Source organism: Callithrix jacchus, chromosome 3 (genome assembly GCF_049354715.1).
Source record: "Callithrix jacchus isolate 240 chromosome 3, calJac240_pri, whole genome shotgun sequence".
Lineage (NCBI taxonomy): Eukaryota > Metazoa > Chordata > Mammalia > Primates > Cebidae > Callithrix > Callithrix jacchus.
The window spans coordinates 121,233,687-121,251,456 of NC_133504.1; the positions used below are offsets into that span (position 1 = coordinate 121,233,687).

General features: G+C 40.7%; 1 long non-coding RNA gene across 1 annotated transcript in view; it reads left to right on the plus strand.

Annotated features, from left to right (window-relative positions):
• Positions 1 to 4,592: 4,592 nt before the first annotated feature.
• Positions 4,593 to 17,770, plus strand: part of LOC128931666 (uncharacterized) — a 59,342-nt gene continuing 46,164 nt past the window's right edge. The window contains exon 1 of the long non-coding RNA XR_008480389.2: positions 4,593 to 4,689. This is a non-coding gene — a long non-coding RNA (uncharacterized LOC128931666). The remainder of the gene's footprint in view (positions 4,690 to 17,770) is intronic.

Sequence of the window (17,770 nt, forward strand, 5' to 3'; positions counted from 1 at the left end):
GTAAAATGAGAGGCTGTTGGCAATCTTTATCCCTTTTCTCCAGGCCTATAGGGAGGCTGAACTCTTGGTCCTGCAGAACAGTAGGTCCATTCCTGAGTCTCAGGATGGTTGGTATTTCAAAACCTAGCTGAATGCCTAACTTGTAGAATTATCCTCAGTAAATATTTGTTGAATAAATCAATGGCTTGGAGATAATTTCTTCCCTTTGAATTATAAGATTTGAAAATTGGCTAGTTGCTTCCAGTCTCCGTGTTGTATACATTTGTGGTTGATACAGTTTGGATATTTATCCCCCCAAATCTCGGGTTGAACTGCAACCCCCAGTGTTAGATGTGGGGCCTGACGGGAGGTGTTTGGGTCATGAAGGTAGATGCCGCATGGCTTGTCTTTGCAAGAGTGAGTTCTCAGGAGATCTGGTTATTTATGTGTGTGCGGCACCTCCCCCCATCTCACTCCCACTCTCTTGCTTCACCTTCTCCCATAAGTAAGTGCTCCCTGAGGCCTCCCCTGAAGCTGAGCAGATGCTGGTACCAAGATTGCACAGCTACAGAAACTGAGCCAATTAAACCTCCTTTCTTTATAACTTACCCAGCCTCAGGTATTTCTTTCTAGTAATTTAAGAATGGCCTAACCTCACAGTGGTATTAATAGGAGAATGGCTATGGGACCCATGATTAAAAGTTCCACAGCAGGCACTGCTATTTAGTTAACTCAACATACTTTCCTAAACTCCTATTCCCTTGTCCTGTTTCACTACAGAGGCTTGGAAAAGGTAAATATTCCATTTTTCAGACTCCCTTGCAATTAGCTATGGCCAAATGACAAAGATCAATGAGATATCAATGCAAGTCTGCTGGAATGTTGCTGGAAAAAATTTTGCTTTGCTAATAAAAGCAACTCTGGGGCCAGGCATGGTAGCTCACACCAGTAATCCCAGTGCTTTGGGAGGCAGGAGGAGGAGGACCACTTGAGGCCAGGAGTTTGAGACCAGCTTGGGCAACATAGTGAGATCTCCATCTTTATATATATATATATATATAAAAGCCAGGTGCAGTGGCACAGACCTATACATTCAGCTACTTGGGAGGCTGAGACAGGAGGATCACTAAAGCCCAGGAGTCTGAAATTGCAGCGAGCTATGATTGCTTTGCTGCACTTCAGCCTGGGTGACAGAGTAAAACTCTGTCTCTAAAAAAAGAAAAGAAAAAAAAAAGATGTTCTGATTGCCTACCCTGCTCCTTTTCTTCCTACTTTGAATGGAGATGTGATGCCTATAGCTGTTTGGATCAGAAGCAGCCATCTTTTGACCAGGGAAAGTCCATAAAAATCAGAGAACTTGGCTTTGATCATTGGGAATTTTGCAAAGTCTGCCTGTGTCACATTTGCTGATTTCCCATGGCTCAGAGTTAATTTGGCAGATGACCAAAGAAGGGTGTGGATACCAGGAAATGTGATCCATTGGAGCCATTAATACAACAATCTACCATTACCTTCCTGAAGACACTTTATTTCTATCTTGGAAAAATTGCTGTAGTATACTTTTTATTAGAATAAGACATTGGACTTATCTGCCAAAAATTGTAGCAAATACACAAATCTGTGTCTAAAATGTGAACTGTACCTTCTTAGACATGGCATTGTGGTGCAGTGCACAGCCTACACAACCATACCTAGTGGTTGCGGTAAATCTTATCAGCCTACTTTAATTATGTGTTGAGGACTGGGTTCAAGTTTTATGTTTCTTTGGTGTTTCACACTTAATACCATGCCTACCATTTTATAAAAATGTGTCTTCTATCACTTTCTATAAATTTAATTTACCTATCGCAGAGTCCCTCTGAACAGTACAGTGAGATCTCCAGAATACCTGCCTCAAGATCACCCAAAGAACTTGACAAATGCAGATTCCTGGGCTCCACCACAGACTTACTGGCCTAAAAGGTAAAGCTTCAACTTCTTAGCATGGTGTCTGATATGGTTTGGCTGTGTTCCCGCCCAAATCTCATCTTGAATCAAAGTGCTGGGGTTATAGGCATGAGCCACCACACCCAGCCCAGAACATTCTATTCTTAATGCTAGTTATTTAGAGTAAATACAGATTCAAGAGTATCTTACTTATATTTTATTTTTATTATGGAAATATAACATACATGAAAGTAGAGAGGCCGCCACAGTGATTCCTGAGTATCTATCACTTTTGCCCTTCTTAGAAAGCAGGAAGCCAAGGCACAAAAAGCCAGGATCTTGATACATTTTTTAACTGGAAAGCAAATCCCAAGCTTTTCCCTAGAGACACATTCACCACAGGACACATGGGCAAGGGAGAACCTGAATTGCTGTTTCTTACATAAACATTAAAACCCAAGTCTTCCCATCTCTCACCCCCAACCCCCAACTGGCAGCTCTGGGAGCCCTCAGTGACTCCTAGGAGTGTTTCCTACCATCTGGGGCCACTCTGCTGCTCTATAGGGGGAAAACAATAAGAGGAATGGGTTCCCTACTAGGCTGGCACTGACCCACGACTGGGAAGCAGCCTTTTGGAGAAGAAAGGAGGAAGAAAGAATTGCTGACTTGATTCCCCTCCCTCCTGAGGAACCCGGGAGGAGGGCATTGAGGAGTTTGTGGCGTCCTGGAAAAAGGGTGGCCTTTGTCAAAGTGTAGGCTTGCTGGATGCTTGGAATGACTGCTCCTGCCACCCTTTCTAAGGTCTCCTCTAGGAGGGGGGAGGAGCACAGTGAGAGCGGGGTAAGGACTTGCTTCACCACACAAGGCAGGCCGGTGAACCAATGACCGCTGGGTGAAGAAAGAGAACTAGGATCTGGAGAAGAGCCAATGGAGAAAGCCTGTGGGGTGGCTCTTTAATGAGCTCATCCATCCAGGCGGGTTAAATGGCAGGCAGCTGGGTTGCCCAGGAAGCAGTTCGCGCAGCTGAAGTGGAGAGACTAAACAATGCGCAATCACGATAATTTCCTCTGCCTGTGACTCTTCTCGGAGGGTGTCCAGGTGATGGTGCAAAGACAGACTGAGAAAGAAGGCCTTTCTTTTCTAGTAGCAAGTGTGGAGAGCAGGAGCAATGATATTAAGGCAGGAATGCATTTCTCAGAAATCTAAAAGAAGTGTCACTTTATTATTATTTTTGTTTTCATTATCAAATCAGTGGTATTGCAAAAAAGTGTCATCTTATTAATAACATTTCAAAACTATTTGTGACTTGCACTGCCTAATTACTTTGGTTTTAGGTAGTGCAAAGCTCTTTGTAATGCATGATCTACACATGCCTCCTCCCGCAGCCCACTTAGGGAGAAAACAGAATGAGGGCTTTTGCAGCCTGACAAGTTTATGTATCCTTTTTGCTGTTTATGCATGAAAGGAAGCCATTGGGAAAGTGAAGTGTGGAATTCCAAAATTTTAATAAATATCAAACACAAGAAAAACTCTCTACTTGGTTGGGATGATTCATGTTCTTTGCTAACTGCCTGCTAAAGCATTTTGATTCCATCTCAGGGAGGAGAGGAGGGAGGCAAGAAGGAGGAAAGAAACATCTTCAGGGTGATCTAAGCAATGCATTCCCGCTTCCCGGCCCATGGCCTCCTTTGTCCTTGGAACTGTTTTTATCTTTATTGGAGAACAAAGACTCTTTCAACATTCCTCAGCTTACAGATGGGTAATGAGGCAAGAAGAAGGTGAAGTATCCTAACCGGAACCCAGTATGAACGCAGTTCTCAAGTCCACTTACTTTTTTAAACCCCGCTATCTCTGCTGCAGGCTTAGTTCTCCTCCCCTCCCCTCCCTGGGCATTTGCCGGCACAGAGCTCGTCTCAGCCGGGGGAGAGAGGAGCAGAACAGCCATTGGATCAAGGGCCTCGCATTTGGCCTTTGGGCCTTATCTCCAGATGAGCTTATACATGCAGGCGGTCATTACAGTTGCATGCGTGTAAAGAAACTGGTAATCAAGGCAGACCTTTAAAATACAGCACAACTACAACTTTTTGTAGCTATTTGGCATGTCTTCATTTAGTACATTTACGGCTGCAAAAGGAAGTGGCCCAGGCGTCTTTCACCAGAGGACTTGCGGGCACTGTTAGCAAACTCACACAAGCGAAAAGGGACCTTTCTTTGCTTACACAGCATCCTCCGTGGTGAGCTGGAGAGAAGTGTTCTCAGCAGGGAGGGTCGCCCTCACCAAGAAGCCAAAGGGAAGAGGACGGAATATATCTTGTAGGGACGCCCTTGGACTTCAGAAGGAACACTTTTTATTTTCTGTTTCACAGCGATCTGTGGAATGTGGGGGTTCCCTGTAGAGGTGGGCGGACCCCCAGGGTCGTGCGTTTTCTCAGCCCTGGGCCTCCTACTGGAGCTCGATCCTTCCAGCGCTCAGGGTCAGAAATGCTGCGATTCCAGACTCTTTCCCCCGCTCCTCAGAGTGGAGCCGGCCGGCAGACGCTGGTCATTAGGAGGCAACGTAATTAACAACGAATGTTTCCCCTTGGCGCCAATGCGAACACCCTGGGGAGCTGCCAAGTCTGGCGCGGGAATCGCAGCGGGGGGTGTCTCGGGAAGCCAGTGTGGGCGGGCGCGGGGGGCCTGGGATTGCTTGTGGGCGCAGCCAGCAAGGAGGGTGAGGTCGAGAGGGGCAGAGGTCAGAGACCGTGCTGAGCTGCTGGCCTTTTCACGTTTCGGACCCAGAGAGTAAGTGGAGAGAATGGATGGGGTCGAGGCTGGGACAGGCGGTAGGCTACTGAGGGAGAGAGGGGTTCGGGGGCGGGGGGGAGGCGGGGAGACTGAGGCTGGGCGGAAAGGAGCGAGACCGACCGTTCCCTCCAGGCGCTGAGGTCCGACACTCGCTGGATCTGTCAGAGCCGCCAACAGCCATCTCCCTGTTGTCAGCAAGGACAGGCGGGAGGGCCTGCTGAGGGCCAGGCACAGTGCAGGCGCGAGCGCCTCAAGGTAGGGAGCCGCGGCTGGTCTCTGTGCCCAGGGGTTCAAGGCCTGGGAGCAGACGGGCTTTGAAGAGACTTATAAATCAGTGGTGGGCGCCAATTTAGACATATTCCAGACATAGTCACAGGGCGGTCCCGACCGGAGGAGTTTGTCAGTGTTATTACAATGCTTTGTCTAATGCTTGTTACTGCTGTAATTTTTGGAAGGCTGTGTGCACTTGGAGGAGGGCACGGGCCAGCCGTGCCTGTTTGTTCACTGCTGTATCACTCCCACCTGGGATAACTCTTGGCAACTATGACAGCACCAGGTGCTTAAGATAGATAAGGTTGGTGCAAAAGTAATTGCCGTTTCTGCAATGAAAAAAGGACAAAAACCACAATTACTTTTGCACCATGTAAATACTTAACATTTGGCAGACATCTGATCCTCAGCGTAGCCTCGAGAGAGATTAGCCCCATTTTACAGATTAGCCAACTAAGGCATGGGATGATAGTGAATCTGGGTCTGAATGTACTCTGCCTGGCTACAAAACCAATGTTTTAAAATCATAGTATGAGGCATAAATTGCCTCAGAAGTTGCCGAATGACTAGGTGCCCCAGGAGGGCTGGGTAGGAGGGAATTTTTGCTTTTTATTTTCACAGTTTTGCTTCTCAGGTGTTGAGAGTAGTGCACCCTAAAAGTCCTGCCAATGTTTTGGTTGCCCGTGCTTGAGGCGTGTTAAGACGTCTTTGCCGGTCCAGTGTCCTGGAGTGTTTTTCCATTGTTTTCTTGTAGCAGTTTCATAGTTCGAGGTCTTAGATTTAAGTCATTAATCCATTTTGATTTGATTTTTGTATATAGTGAGATGGAGGTCTAGTTTCATTCTTCTGCATATGGATGTTCAGTTTCCCCAGCACCATTTACTGAAGAGACTGTCCTTTCCTCAATGTATGTTCTAGGCACCTTTGTTGAAAATGAGTTCACTGTAGATGTATGAATTTATTTCTGGGTTCTCCATTCTGTTCCGTTGGTCTATTGGTCAGTTTTCATGCCAGTACCATGCTGTTTTGGTTACGATAGCAATGTAGCATAATTTGAAGTCAGGTAATGTTCCTCCGGTTTCATTCTTTTAGTTCAGGATGGCTTTGGCTCTTTTGGATCTTTTGTGGTTGCACATAAATTTTAGAAATTTTTTTTTCTATTTCTATGAAGAATGGTATTTTGATAGAGATTGCAGTGAGTGTACAGTGCTTTGGGTAGTATGGACATTTTAACAATATTGATCTAGTCCATGAACATGGAATATCTTTCAATTTTTTTGTGTCCTCTTCAGTTTCTTGCATCAATGTTTTATAGTTTTTGTCATAGAGTTCTTTCAGTTTTTTGAAATACCTAAGTATTTTATTTTAGGTGTACGTATTGTGAGATTACTTTCTTGATCTCTTTTTCAGATTGATCAGTGTTGACATATTGAAATGCTCCTGATTTTTGTAGATTTTGTATCCTGCAGCTTGACTGAATTTATCAGCTCTAATAGTTTTTCTGTGGAGTCTTTAGGTTTTTTCCAAATATAAAATTATATCATCAGCAAATTAGGATAATTTGACTTCTTTCTTTCTCTTATCTCCCACTCATGTTTTATATTCACTGAGGTTCAACAGGTTTTGGCCCAACTGCCTGTCTCAATTCAGAAGCAAGTATCTCCGGTACTATTGTTCATGATGCAGAGAGGCAGAGAGTGAACAAAAAGGGGAAAACTTGGTTCTAATGTCCCTGTACAGAATTATAATCAGTGTGAAAGCAAAGAGGTGGGCAAATGTAAACCAAGTAAAGTTTATTTTTGCTGCCCTGTGGAGCTGTACATTCTCTCATCTAGGTCTTTTTAATTTCTTTGATGCCTAGCTGCTTTCTTTTTGTCTAGACCTGTACAGTACTTAGAAAAGGAACTGTAACTCAAGCACAGTGAGGTGCAAATAGCTGATATTTGTAACTTCAACAAGCATTTAATGAACTTACCCTTGTTAAATCAAACTAAAATCTGGCCTGAAAAAGCCTCTGTACTCACATTCTTGAGTCCTTATGGACAAACCATAACCTAACTTAGGTAGACAAACTATGAACCTAGTTTAGGAGTGTGCTTCTGTAACAAGAGCTGAGTCTTAGCCAATCCTGAGGCAGGAGAATAGGGTCCACTCACAGGTGGCCAGCTGTTCAAACTGTGTTCAAATAAGGCAAAGGCTGAGCTGTAGTCAATCTGGCTGTTTCTGTACCTCACTTCCGTTTTCTGTATGTCACTTTCCCTTTTCTGTCCATAAATTTGCTCTGACCACGTCGCATAGCTCGAATCTCTCCAAATCTGTAATTCTGAGGGCTGCCCAGTTTGTGAATTTTTTTTTCTTGCTTGGTTTTTACAATGGGAAAGGGAAGAGAAGAGTATAGATTTTTATAAAGGGAATAGAAAAATTTTTGTCCTTTAAGACCTTTTAATGATTAGAAGAGATAAAGCATATATATGAATAACTGTGTTCTAAATCTTGGATACTTTGAGATCATAAGTCAGGTCTTTAAGTTCTTTTCCTTCCCCTGGCTAAGACAGAGGATATGGCTGAGTGAGGGAACTAGGAGGCTGCAACCCTTTATGGCTTTTATGTTTAAAAGTCCAAACTCTAAGGCAAAGGAAGTTCCCTAGGACCAACAATCCCTCTTAGAAGAACAGAGAAGGGCAGTGCTTCCTAACCCCCCAGAATCAATTAGTTTCTGGAAACAGAGGGGCTCCACTGGCCTGCTGGCTTGAAGGAAGAAGTAGTAAGTGCTCAGATTAGAAATGTTTGTGTGCAGTGTAGGAGTGGGTGGTCACAGAATTTATTGACCAAACCAGGACGTATTTGACAGTGAAAGGGAGCACTATTAATAATTATGCTGGGACAGTAAGTGTAAACCAGGACCATCCCAGGCATACTGAGATATATAGCAGAATGGAACACAGGCAGCCTCAGAAATGATTCGAATGCCCTAAGCAGGGTGCAGAAGTACCAAACCACTGGGCCTGAAGAGCCAGCACATAAGAGTGATGGGCAGATAGCCCAGTGTAACCTGGGCAATAATTAATTGATGACCCCTGGAGCCCTCTTCTTTCTCTCAGGCAATAACATGATTACTATTTATTCATTAAACATGGAAAGGAAAAAAGAGGGAAGAAGCAACTAGATTGTTATCAATTGTAAGCCCCTAAAAAAAGCAAGGATTATATCCATTTTGTTCATCTACTTCTAGCAGAGAGATTTCAAAGTAAAATGCAGTAACTATTGAATGAATGAATGAAGTAAATCTGTATCCTGGGAATAATAGTGGTAGTAATAACAGACAGAGTTTAGGGAGGAGGAAAGTTTTGGTTTTCAGAATATTGACTTTGACTGGAAACCATTGATCACACCTGTAATCCCAGCACTTTGGGAGGCCAAGATGGGAGGATCATTTGAGGTCAGGAGTTGGAGACCAGCCTGGGCATCACAGCAAGACCCCATCTCTACAAAAAATAAAATAATTAGCCGGGTGTAGTGGCACACACCTGTTGTCCTGGCTACTGAGGAGGCTGGAGCAGGAGGATTGCTTGAACCCAGGGGTTTGAGGCTGCAGTGAGCTACGATTGCACCACTGCACTCCAGCCTGGGCAACAGATCCAGACCCTGTCTCAAAAAGGAAGAAAAAAAAGAGGAATATTGGCTTTCAGGTGGCAGTGATATAGTTCCGAGGAACTATCTATGAATCATGTGGGCATGTGCAACTGTAGCAAGGGAAGTCAGTGCTTGGGAGTCACATGCATGTTAATAGTGACTGCTGGTCACTTAGGGAGATAAAATAATAAGACCAAGTTCTAGGGCATTGGAGGAAAATAATCCAAGGCAGGCAATAAGAAATTACCAAACTACTGTATTTGAATTTCAGCGAGTCAAAATTTAAATTAAAGGAATGACTCTTTAAGGATAGAATTTAACTCACAGAGAAGGTGGGATAGGTGAGAATGGGCCAGTCAGTAAGTAAACATTATTCACTGGGGCAGGCTGTTAATCAGTCACAGTATCTATTTTTTCTTCCTTCATTTAGTAATAGAGGCCCTATACCCTCACTGAGTTTTTTTTCCTCAACAATTTATTTTGAAAATGTTCAACAAAAATACAAGAATTTTACAATAAAAACAAAAATACTCACCACCTAGAGTCTACCATTAACATTTTGTGGTTCTTGTTTGAGCACTAATGTATCCGTCTATCCATTTTAAATGTTGACATAGTTCAAAAAAATTGCAGACACTTTAAAAGTCTTCTGTGTGCCTGTCATTATCCAGAGTTCAATATTTGTTTAGTTTTTCTTTTGTCGTAAAATTTAAATTCAATCAAATGTATAAATCTTAAGAGTGTGTACACTGAATTTCCCCAAATGATAATATAACATTTTGTTATAAATATTATAATACATTGGAATATAATATATGAAATATATCTATAACATATAATTAATATATATCTATTATATAATTTATTATAATTTTTTCAAATACACATCATAATTGAAAAAATTTTATAATGAGCTCTTGTATACTCACCACCTAATTTTACCATTAACATTTTATTATACTTGCTTTATCAGTCTGTCCACTCATCTGCTTCCTTCTCAATCAACATAATTTTTGAGTCATTTCAAACACTTTATTTCTCTCAAATGCTTCAACATGGGTATCATTAATCAGAGATAAATATGTGTTTACAGTTTGCTTTCATTTGATACAAAATTTACATGCAGGAAAATACACAAATTTTAAGTGTACATTCACTGAATTTTAACACACATGCACCCATGTAACTTCAGCGTCTATGAATTTCTAGAACATTAACATCACCCCAGAAAGTTCCCCTTTGCTCCTTCTCATTCAATCCCTGCCCGACTTGCCCCAGAGTTTTAATGTTTTCTACCACTTCATTTGCTAATGGAATCATATAGTATATGTACACTCTTTTGTGAAAGGCTTTTTTCATGCAGCATAATTATTTTGAGATGTATTCATGTTGCTTTTATCAGTACTTCATGTCTTTTTATTACTGAGTAGTAGTTAATTGTGTGAATATACCACCTTGTCTGTTTTATTGGTGGATATACTTGGGCTGTTTCCAATTTATAGTGAGTAAAGCCACGATGAATGTTCTTATACATGTCTTTTTGTGGATGTATGTTTTCATTTCTCATGAGTAAATATCTGGAAGTGGATTGCTGGGTTATAAGGGTAGGTATACAGGTTAAGGTTTATAAGGAACTGCCAGATAGTTTCCCCAAAGTGTTTCTAACTCTTCCACTCCCATCAACAGGATGTTAGAGTTCTGGTTGCTCTATGTTCTTTTCGGTTTTTTTTTTTTTTTTTTTTTTTGAGATGGAGTCTTGCTTTGTCACCAGCCTGCAGTGCAGTGGTGTGATCTCAGCTCACTGCAACCTCTATCTCCTGGGTTCACGTGATTCTCCTGCCTCAGCCTCCCGAGTACCTGGGACTTCAGGAGTGTGCCACCATGCCCAGCTAATTTTTGTATTTTTAGTAGAGATGGGGATTCACCATATTGGCCAGGATGTTCTCAATCTCCTGACCTCGTGATACACCCATCTCGGCCTTCCAAGGTGCTGGCCATTACAGGTGTGAGCTACTGCACCCAGCCAGAATTGTAAATCTTTTAAATTTTGGTGTGGGTATGCAGACATAATGCATTATGTTTTAAATTTGCATTTCTCTGATGATTAATCATGGTGAGCACTTGCCTATTAATTGCCTATTCACGTGGTGACTTACCTATTATCTTAATAGCTTTTTGATGAATGATCTGTTTTTTTTTTTTTGAGACGGAGTTTCGCTCTTGTTACCCAGGCTGGAGTGCAATAGCACATTCTTGGCTCACCACAACCTCCGCCTCCTGGGTTCAAACGAGTCTCCTGTCTCAGCCCCCCAAGTAGCTGGGATTACAGGCATGTGCCACCATGCCTGGCTAATTTTTTTTGTATTTAGTAGAGACGGGGTTTCACCATGTTGGCCAAGATGGTCTCGATCTCTTGATCTCGTGATCCACTCGCCTCGGCCTCCCAAAGTGCTGGGATTACAGGCGTGAGTCACCGTGCCCGGCCGATGAATGATCTTAAATTTTGATGACATTTAATAGTTTACGGCATTCTGTGACCAGTGTCACAAAACTTTGCCTCGCCCTAAGTCACAGAGATATTCTTATATGTTTGCCTCTAAAAGCTTTATGATTATAGCTTTTATGTTTAGATCTATGATTTGATGAGGTTCAAGACACATTACCCTAACAACTTGATATTTGAGGAAAGAACAGAAGCAAGGTCACTCTTTGACTTCTCCTCCCCTTCTTCCCTGATCCAGGCCATAAAAGAGTTGACCTTCCCTTGAAGTAGACCATATGACCCTTATGTGATCTTTATGTCCAGAAGAATCTGAACAAACAGGCCTTGCTAAATTCCTTCCAGTTTATTACCATTAAATCCTATCCCTTGTATCCAATTTTACTTCTCAACTATCCACTTCATCAAACTTAGCATAGAAACAGAGTTTTTCCTGTTTCTTTGGGTCTTCATTTCTGAAGGCTCCTATGTCACATAAAACTTAAATACATTTGTATGCTCTTCTCTTGTTAGTCTGTGTTTTGTAATAGGTTCCTCAGCTGTGAATCTCGTGATAGGTGAGACAGCTCATTTACAATTAACTTTTTTGTGTGGTGTGGTGTGAAGAGCTACCTGGTTTATTTTTTTCCAATATGATCCTCAGATTATTGCAGGTTTATTTGTTGAAAGGACTTTCTTCCCTATTTGTTTTGGTACCTCTTTTGAAAAATCAAATGACCATATAAGTGCCAGCCTATTTCTGGGCTCTATTCTCCATAACTCTGTATCTTGATCCTTAAGCCAGTTACACACTTTCTTGATTGATCTTTATGGTAAGTCTTGCAGTCAGGTAATATACATACTCCAAATTTGTTACTATTTTTCAGAATGCTTTAGCTATCCTACAGTCTTTGAATTTCCATATAAATTTTATAAAAAGCTTGCCAATTAAAGACTTTGGGATTATTATCACTGGATTACATTGAATCTATGATAATTTTGGGTAGAATTGACATGTTTCCATTTATTTAAAATGCCTTAATTTCTCTCAATAATATTTTGTAGTTATCAGTAGTCTTGCATGTCTTTGACTAAATTTGTTCCTGAATATTTTATTTTTGAGATGGAGTCTTGCTCTGTCACCCAGGTGGGAGTGCAGTGGTGCAATCTTGGCTCACTGCAACCTCCGTCTCCCAGGTTCAAGCGATTCTCCTGCCTCAGCTTCCTGAGTAGCTGGGATAAAGGCATGTGTCACCATACCCAGCTAATTTTTGTATTTTTAGTAGAGATAGGGTTTTGCCGTGTTGGCCAGGCTGGTCTCTAATTCCTGACCTCATTTGATTTGTCTGCTTCAGGCTCCCAAAGTGCTGGGATTATAGGCATGAGCCACCGTGCCTTGAATATTTTCTTTTTTAATACAATTACAAATTAAAGTTCTGGTTAGTTTTCAGTTGTTTGTTGCCAGTATACAGGAATACGGTTGGTTTTGTATATTCACCTTATATCTTGAAACCCTGTTAAATTCACTTATTAGTTCTAACAGTTGTTTATAGACTTAAGACTTTTTTTTGTAAACAATTCCATCATATACAAATAGAGATAATTTTACTTCTTCCTTTGCAAGTTTTTGTCTTTTATTCTTTTTGCCTTATGGCAAAGGCTGGGACCTCCAATACAACATAAAATAGAGGCAGTTGCAGTGGATACCGTTCCTTGATCCCCATTTTAGGGGGAACTTGCAATATTTCATTAAGTATAACATTAGCTATAGATGTTGGGATAAATTATATTTTTCAAGGAAGTATCCATTTCCTCTACATTGCTGAAATTTTTTGCATAAAGCTTGTAATATTCTTTTGTTAGATCCTTCCTGATGTAGGTAATTTATATTCTCACCTTTTTTCCTGGATTAAATTGGGAAATTATCAGTTTTGTTGACTTTTGTTTTTGTTAATTTCCTCAGTTGTTTTTTCTTTTGTTGAGTTTTGCTCTTGACTTGATTATTTTCTTCTTCCTCCTTAGCTTTGGTTTTGCATTGCTCTTTCTCTAGCTTTTTTTTTTTTTTTTTTTTTGAGGCAGAGTTTTACTGTTGTTGCCCAGGCTAGAGTACAATGGCGTGATCTCGGCCCACAGCAACCTCTGCTTCCCGAGTTCACATGATTCTCCTGCCTCAGCCTTCCCAAGTAGCTGGGATTACAGGTGCAGGCCACTACACCCGGCTAATTTTATACTTCTCCGTGTTGGTCAGGCTGGTCTCAAACTCCCGACCTCAGGTGATCCGCCCTCCTCAACCTCCTAAAGTGCTGGGATTACAGGTGTGAGCCCCTGCGCCTGACTCTCTAGCTTTATTTTTTTAAAAAAAGAAACAGTGAGTCAGACTCTTGCTTAGCCTCCCTGGTAGCTAGAACTATAGGTGCACATCTACAACCATCTGATCTTTGACAAACCTGACAAAAACAATGGGGAAAGGATTCCCTGTTTAATAAATGGTGCTGGGAAAACTGGCTAGCCATGTGCCGGAAGCAGAAACTGGACCCCTTTTTGACACCTTACACTAAAATTAACTCCAGATGGATTAAAGACTTAAACATAAGACCTGGCACCATAAAAACCCTAGAAGAAAATCTAGGCAAAACCATTCAAGACATAGGCATAGGCAAGGACTTCATGACTAAAACACCAAAAGCATTGGCAACAAAAGCCAAAATAGACAAATGGGATCTAATTAAATTCCAGAGCTTCTGTACAACAAAAGAAAGTATCATTAGAGTGAACGGGCAACCAACAGAATGGAAAAAAAATTTTGCAATCTACCCATCTGACAAAGGGCTAATATCCAGAATCCACAAAGAACTAAAACAGATTTACAAGAAAAAACAAACCCATTCAAAAGCGGGCAGAGGACGTGAACAGACACTTTTCAAAAGAAGACATATATGAGGCCAAGAAACATGAAAAAATGCTCATCATCACTGGTCATTAGAGAAAGGCAAATCAAAACTGCATTGAGATACCATCTCACACCAGTTAGAATGACGATCATTAAGAAATCTGGAGACAACAGATGCTGGAGAGGATGTGGAGAAATAGGAATACTTTTACACTGCTGGTGGGAGTGTAAATTAGTTCAACCATTGTGGAAGACAGTGTGGTGATTCCTCAAGGATCTAGATATAGAAATTCCATTTGACCCAGCAATCTCATTACTGGGTATATATCCAAAGGATTATAAATCGTTCTATTATAAAGATGCACACATATGTTCATTGTGGCAATGTTAACAGCAGCAAAGACCTGGAACCAACCCAAATGCCCACGGATGATAGACTGGACAAAGAAAATATGGCACATATACACCATGGAATACTATGCAGCCATAAAAAATGATGAGTTTGTGTCCTTTGTAGGGACATAGATGAATCTGGAAACCATCATTCTCAGCAAACTGACAGAAGAACAGAAAATCAAACACTGTATGTCCTCATAGGCGAGCGTTGAACAGTGAGAACACATGGACATGGGGAAGGGAGCATCACACACTGGGGTCTGTTGTGGGGGTATAGGGGAGGGACAGCTGAGGGTAGGGAGGTTGGGAAGGGATAAAATGGGGAGAAATGCCAGATATAGGTGAAGGGTGGATGGAGGCAGCAAACCACATTGCCATGTATATACCTATGTAACAATCTTGCATGTTCTGCACATGTATCTGAGAACCTAAAGTGCAATAAAATATATGTGTATATATATAAAATAATTTTAAAAATCATAATTTGTATTCTCTTTAATTTTGTCAGTTGCATTATGTGTTTTGAAGCTTTTAAAATGATATGTATTATATTTTTTGAGGAATTGACACTTTTATCGCTATGAAATTGCCCTCTTTATCTGTGGTAAAACTTTTAGTCTCGTATCTATTTTATCTGATATTAATGTAGCCACATCAGTTTTATGGTTACTAATTGCATGGTACTGATTGCATATCATTTTCATCTAATTACCTTTAATATATTTCTAAATAAGTTTATCTTGAAAACAAAGTTGGGTCTTGGCTTTATGATTTATTTGGACAATTACCATCTTTAAATTGGAATGTTTAGCTCATTAATATGTAGTGCAGTTACTGATAATGTTGAGTTTAGGGTTACTGTGTTAATGTTTTCTGTTTGTCTCCTTTGTTCTTTGTCCTCTGTTCTTCCTTTCCTGCTCTCTTTTGGAGTGAGTTTTTTTTTTTTCTCTTTGAGATGGAGTCTTACTCTGTCACCAGGCTGGAGTACAGTGCTGCAATCTTAGCTCACTGCAACCTCTGTCTCCCGGGTTCAAGTGATTCTCCTGCCTCAGCCTCCAGAGTAGCTGGGATTACAGGGATGCAACCATGCCTGGCTAATTTTTGTATTTTTATTTAGTAGAGTTGGAGTTTTGCCACATTGGCTAGCCTGATCTCCAACTCCTGACCTCAAGTGATGTGCCTGCCTCGGCCTCCCAAATTGCTGGGATTACAGGCTTGAGCCACTGCACTCAGCCAAAATTTTATTTCAACTTACTTACTGGCCTTTTAGTTCTAACTTCTTACATTTTAATGTTCATAGTCTAGAGATTACAATTACAGACCCCTGGTTCTTTGTAATTTATTAAAATTCTTCATTTTTTCTGTTATTCAAACTGAATTCCTATTGATCTATTTCAAGTTCACTGACCCTTTCGTTATGTCTATTTTGTCTTAAGTATGTTCAGTGTCTTCTTCATTCTAGATACTATATTCTTCAGGTTTATAAATTTCCTTTTTATAATTTTTATCTTCTTAAATTTACTCTCTTTAATTACAAGCCTTTATTATGAACATTTTCCTTTCCTCATTCAGCATAGTTATAGTCGCTGCCTTAAGATCTTTTTGCACTAATTCCAGCCTCTGGGTCAACCCAGGGGTGGTCTTTGCTGATTGTCATTTCTTTTGAGATTGGATCACATATTCCTGCTTTCTCTTACCTCAAGTAATTCTGGATCATAACCCAGACAATGTGACTATTGTATCCTGGAAACACTATTCTGTTTTATCTTTCTTCAAAGACTGTTGAGTTTTTATTTTAATAGGCAATTAATGTGGTTAGAATAAAATTTCAAGCTCTATCTTTTGATGAACAGCTAAAATCTCAGTACAATTATTAAATTTTTAGATTGTCTTCTTGCAGTATGCCCTGAAAATGCCTAGTTCAAGGTTCATCCAGAGATTTGGGCAGAGTTAAAAACAAGAGTCAGGCCTCCTTTCTTTGGCTTTCTTCTGTGTTGCCTTGATTCCTTTTTAGCAACTGTGGTTTGTCTGAACTGTCTTTTGCTGCTTCGAGCCAGAAAAATAGCGTGTTTGCTATCAGATATTTAGCTGTTCCACAAGATGCTGACTGTGGCCTGCCCTCAGGTTATAAGCCCTAAAGATGGAAAACATCCTATTCCTTTTTCAAATTTTGATGAATTTTGAAGACTGTTGTTCATTCTCCAGAGCCTTCAGGTAGATGGTTTTGTATTTTGTCCTTTATGATAGATAAATGCAAAGGATCAGCCTGTTAGGGTGTTCCTTCACCATATTCAGAGTGGAACTCCGCCAAGAATTTTAACTAAGCACAATGTCATCCATGTAGAGTTGATACTTTCTAGGTCTGACGGTACGCCTAAATTCTTATCAATGGAATTTAAGACGAAGAGATTTATGTAATTTGGTGGGCGGTTGTATCCTTAAGAGTAATTTGCTTTCCTTTCCTTTCTTTCTTTTTTCTCTTAGTCTTTGACCACACAGATGAGAGTAAAACCTTAGGGGATGGCAAAGTAGTAAGAAGGGATGGTGGACCCCACACCATCTCCTGAAACAAAGCCACTGAATGCCCACCTACCTCTTGGCTTTCATGAGAGACAAATTCCTCTCTTGTTTCAGCCACTGTATTTTTTAAAATCTATTTGTTCCAGCAGCTTAGGCTATATCTTAATTATGATGAAAATTTCTGTTTATCTTCAGGATTCCCAATAATTGGATGCAGGATAAAAACCAGTTACTGAGTTGTTTAGTCAATGTCAAATAACTAGTTTGCCCTAGTTTCTTACTTTCCTTTCCCACTATTTTTTAAATTGAGGTATAATTGACAATATCATACACAAATCTTAAATGTTCAGCTTGATTAACGTTGACAATGGCATATACTCATGTGTAAGGGAGAAAAATACACCTTTTCCTCTATCCATCTTAGGTTGGTGGCTGAGGCCCTACAACAAAAGACATATTAACAAAAGGAAAGCATACGAATTTATTTAATATAAGTTTTATGTAACATGGAGCCTTCCTAGGGGAATAAAGACCCAAAGAAATAAATAAACAATGAGTATTTTATGATAGATTTGAAGAAGAGTGGACTGTCCTAGAGAAATATAAAAGGGTATGATCCAATGAAAATAAACTGGGGAGAACTTAGCAAGACCTGTGTGTTCAGATTCTGACGGTGTGCTTGTGTCTTCCGAGATAAGGATGCTTCCTTCCTTTGGGTACTGAGATGATACTTCTCCTTGAGGATCTTATGACCTTCTTCAGGGGACAATCAGGAAATCGTTCCTAGGTTTTATGACTTGCTTCGGTGGAGTACAGTGGGGAAAGGTCTGAGAGACCTTCCTATACATGCTGTTTCTCAAATTCCTTCAGCTTAAAATATTTAACATGCC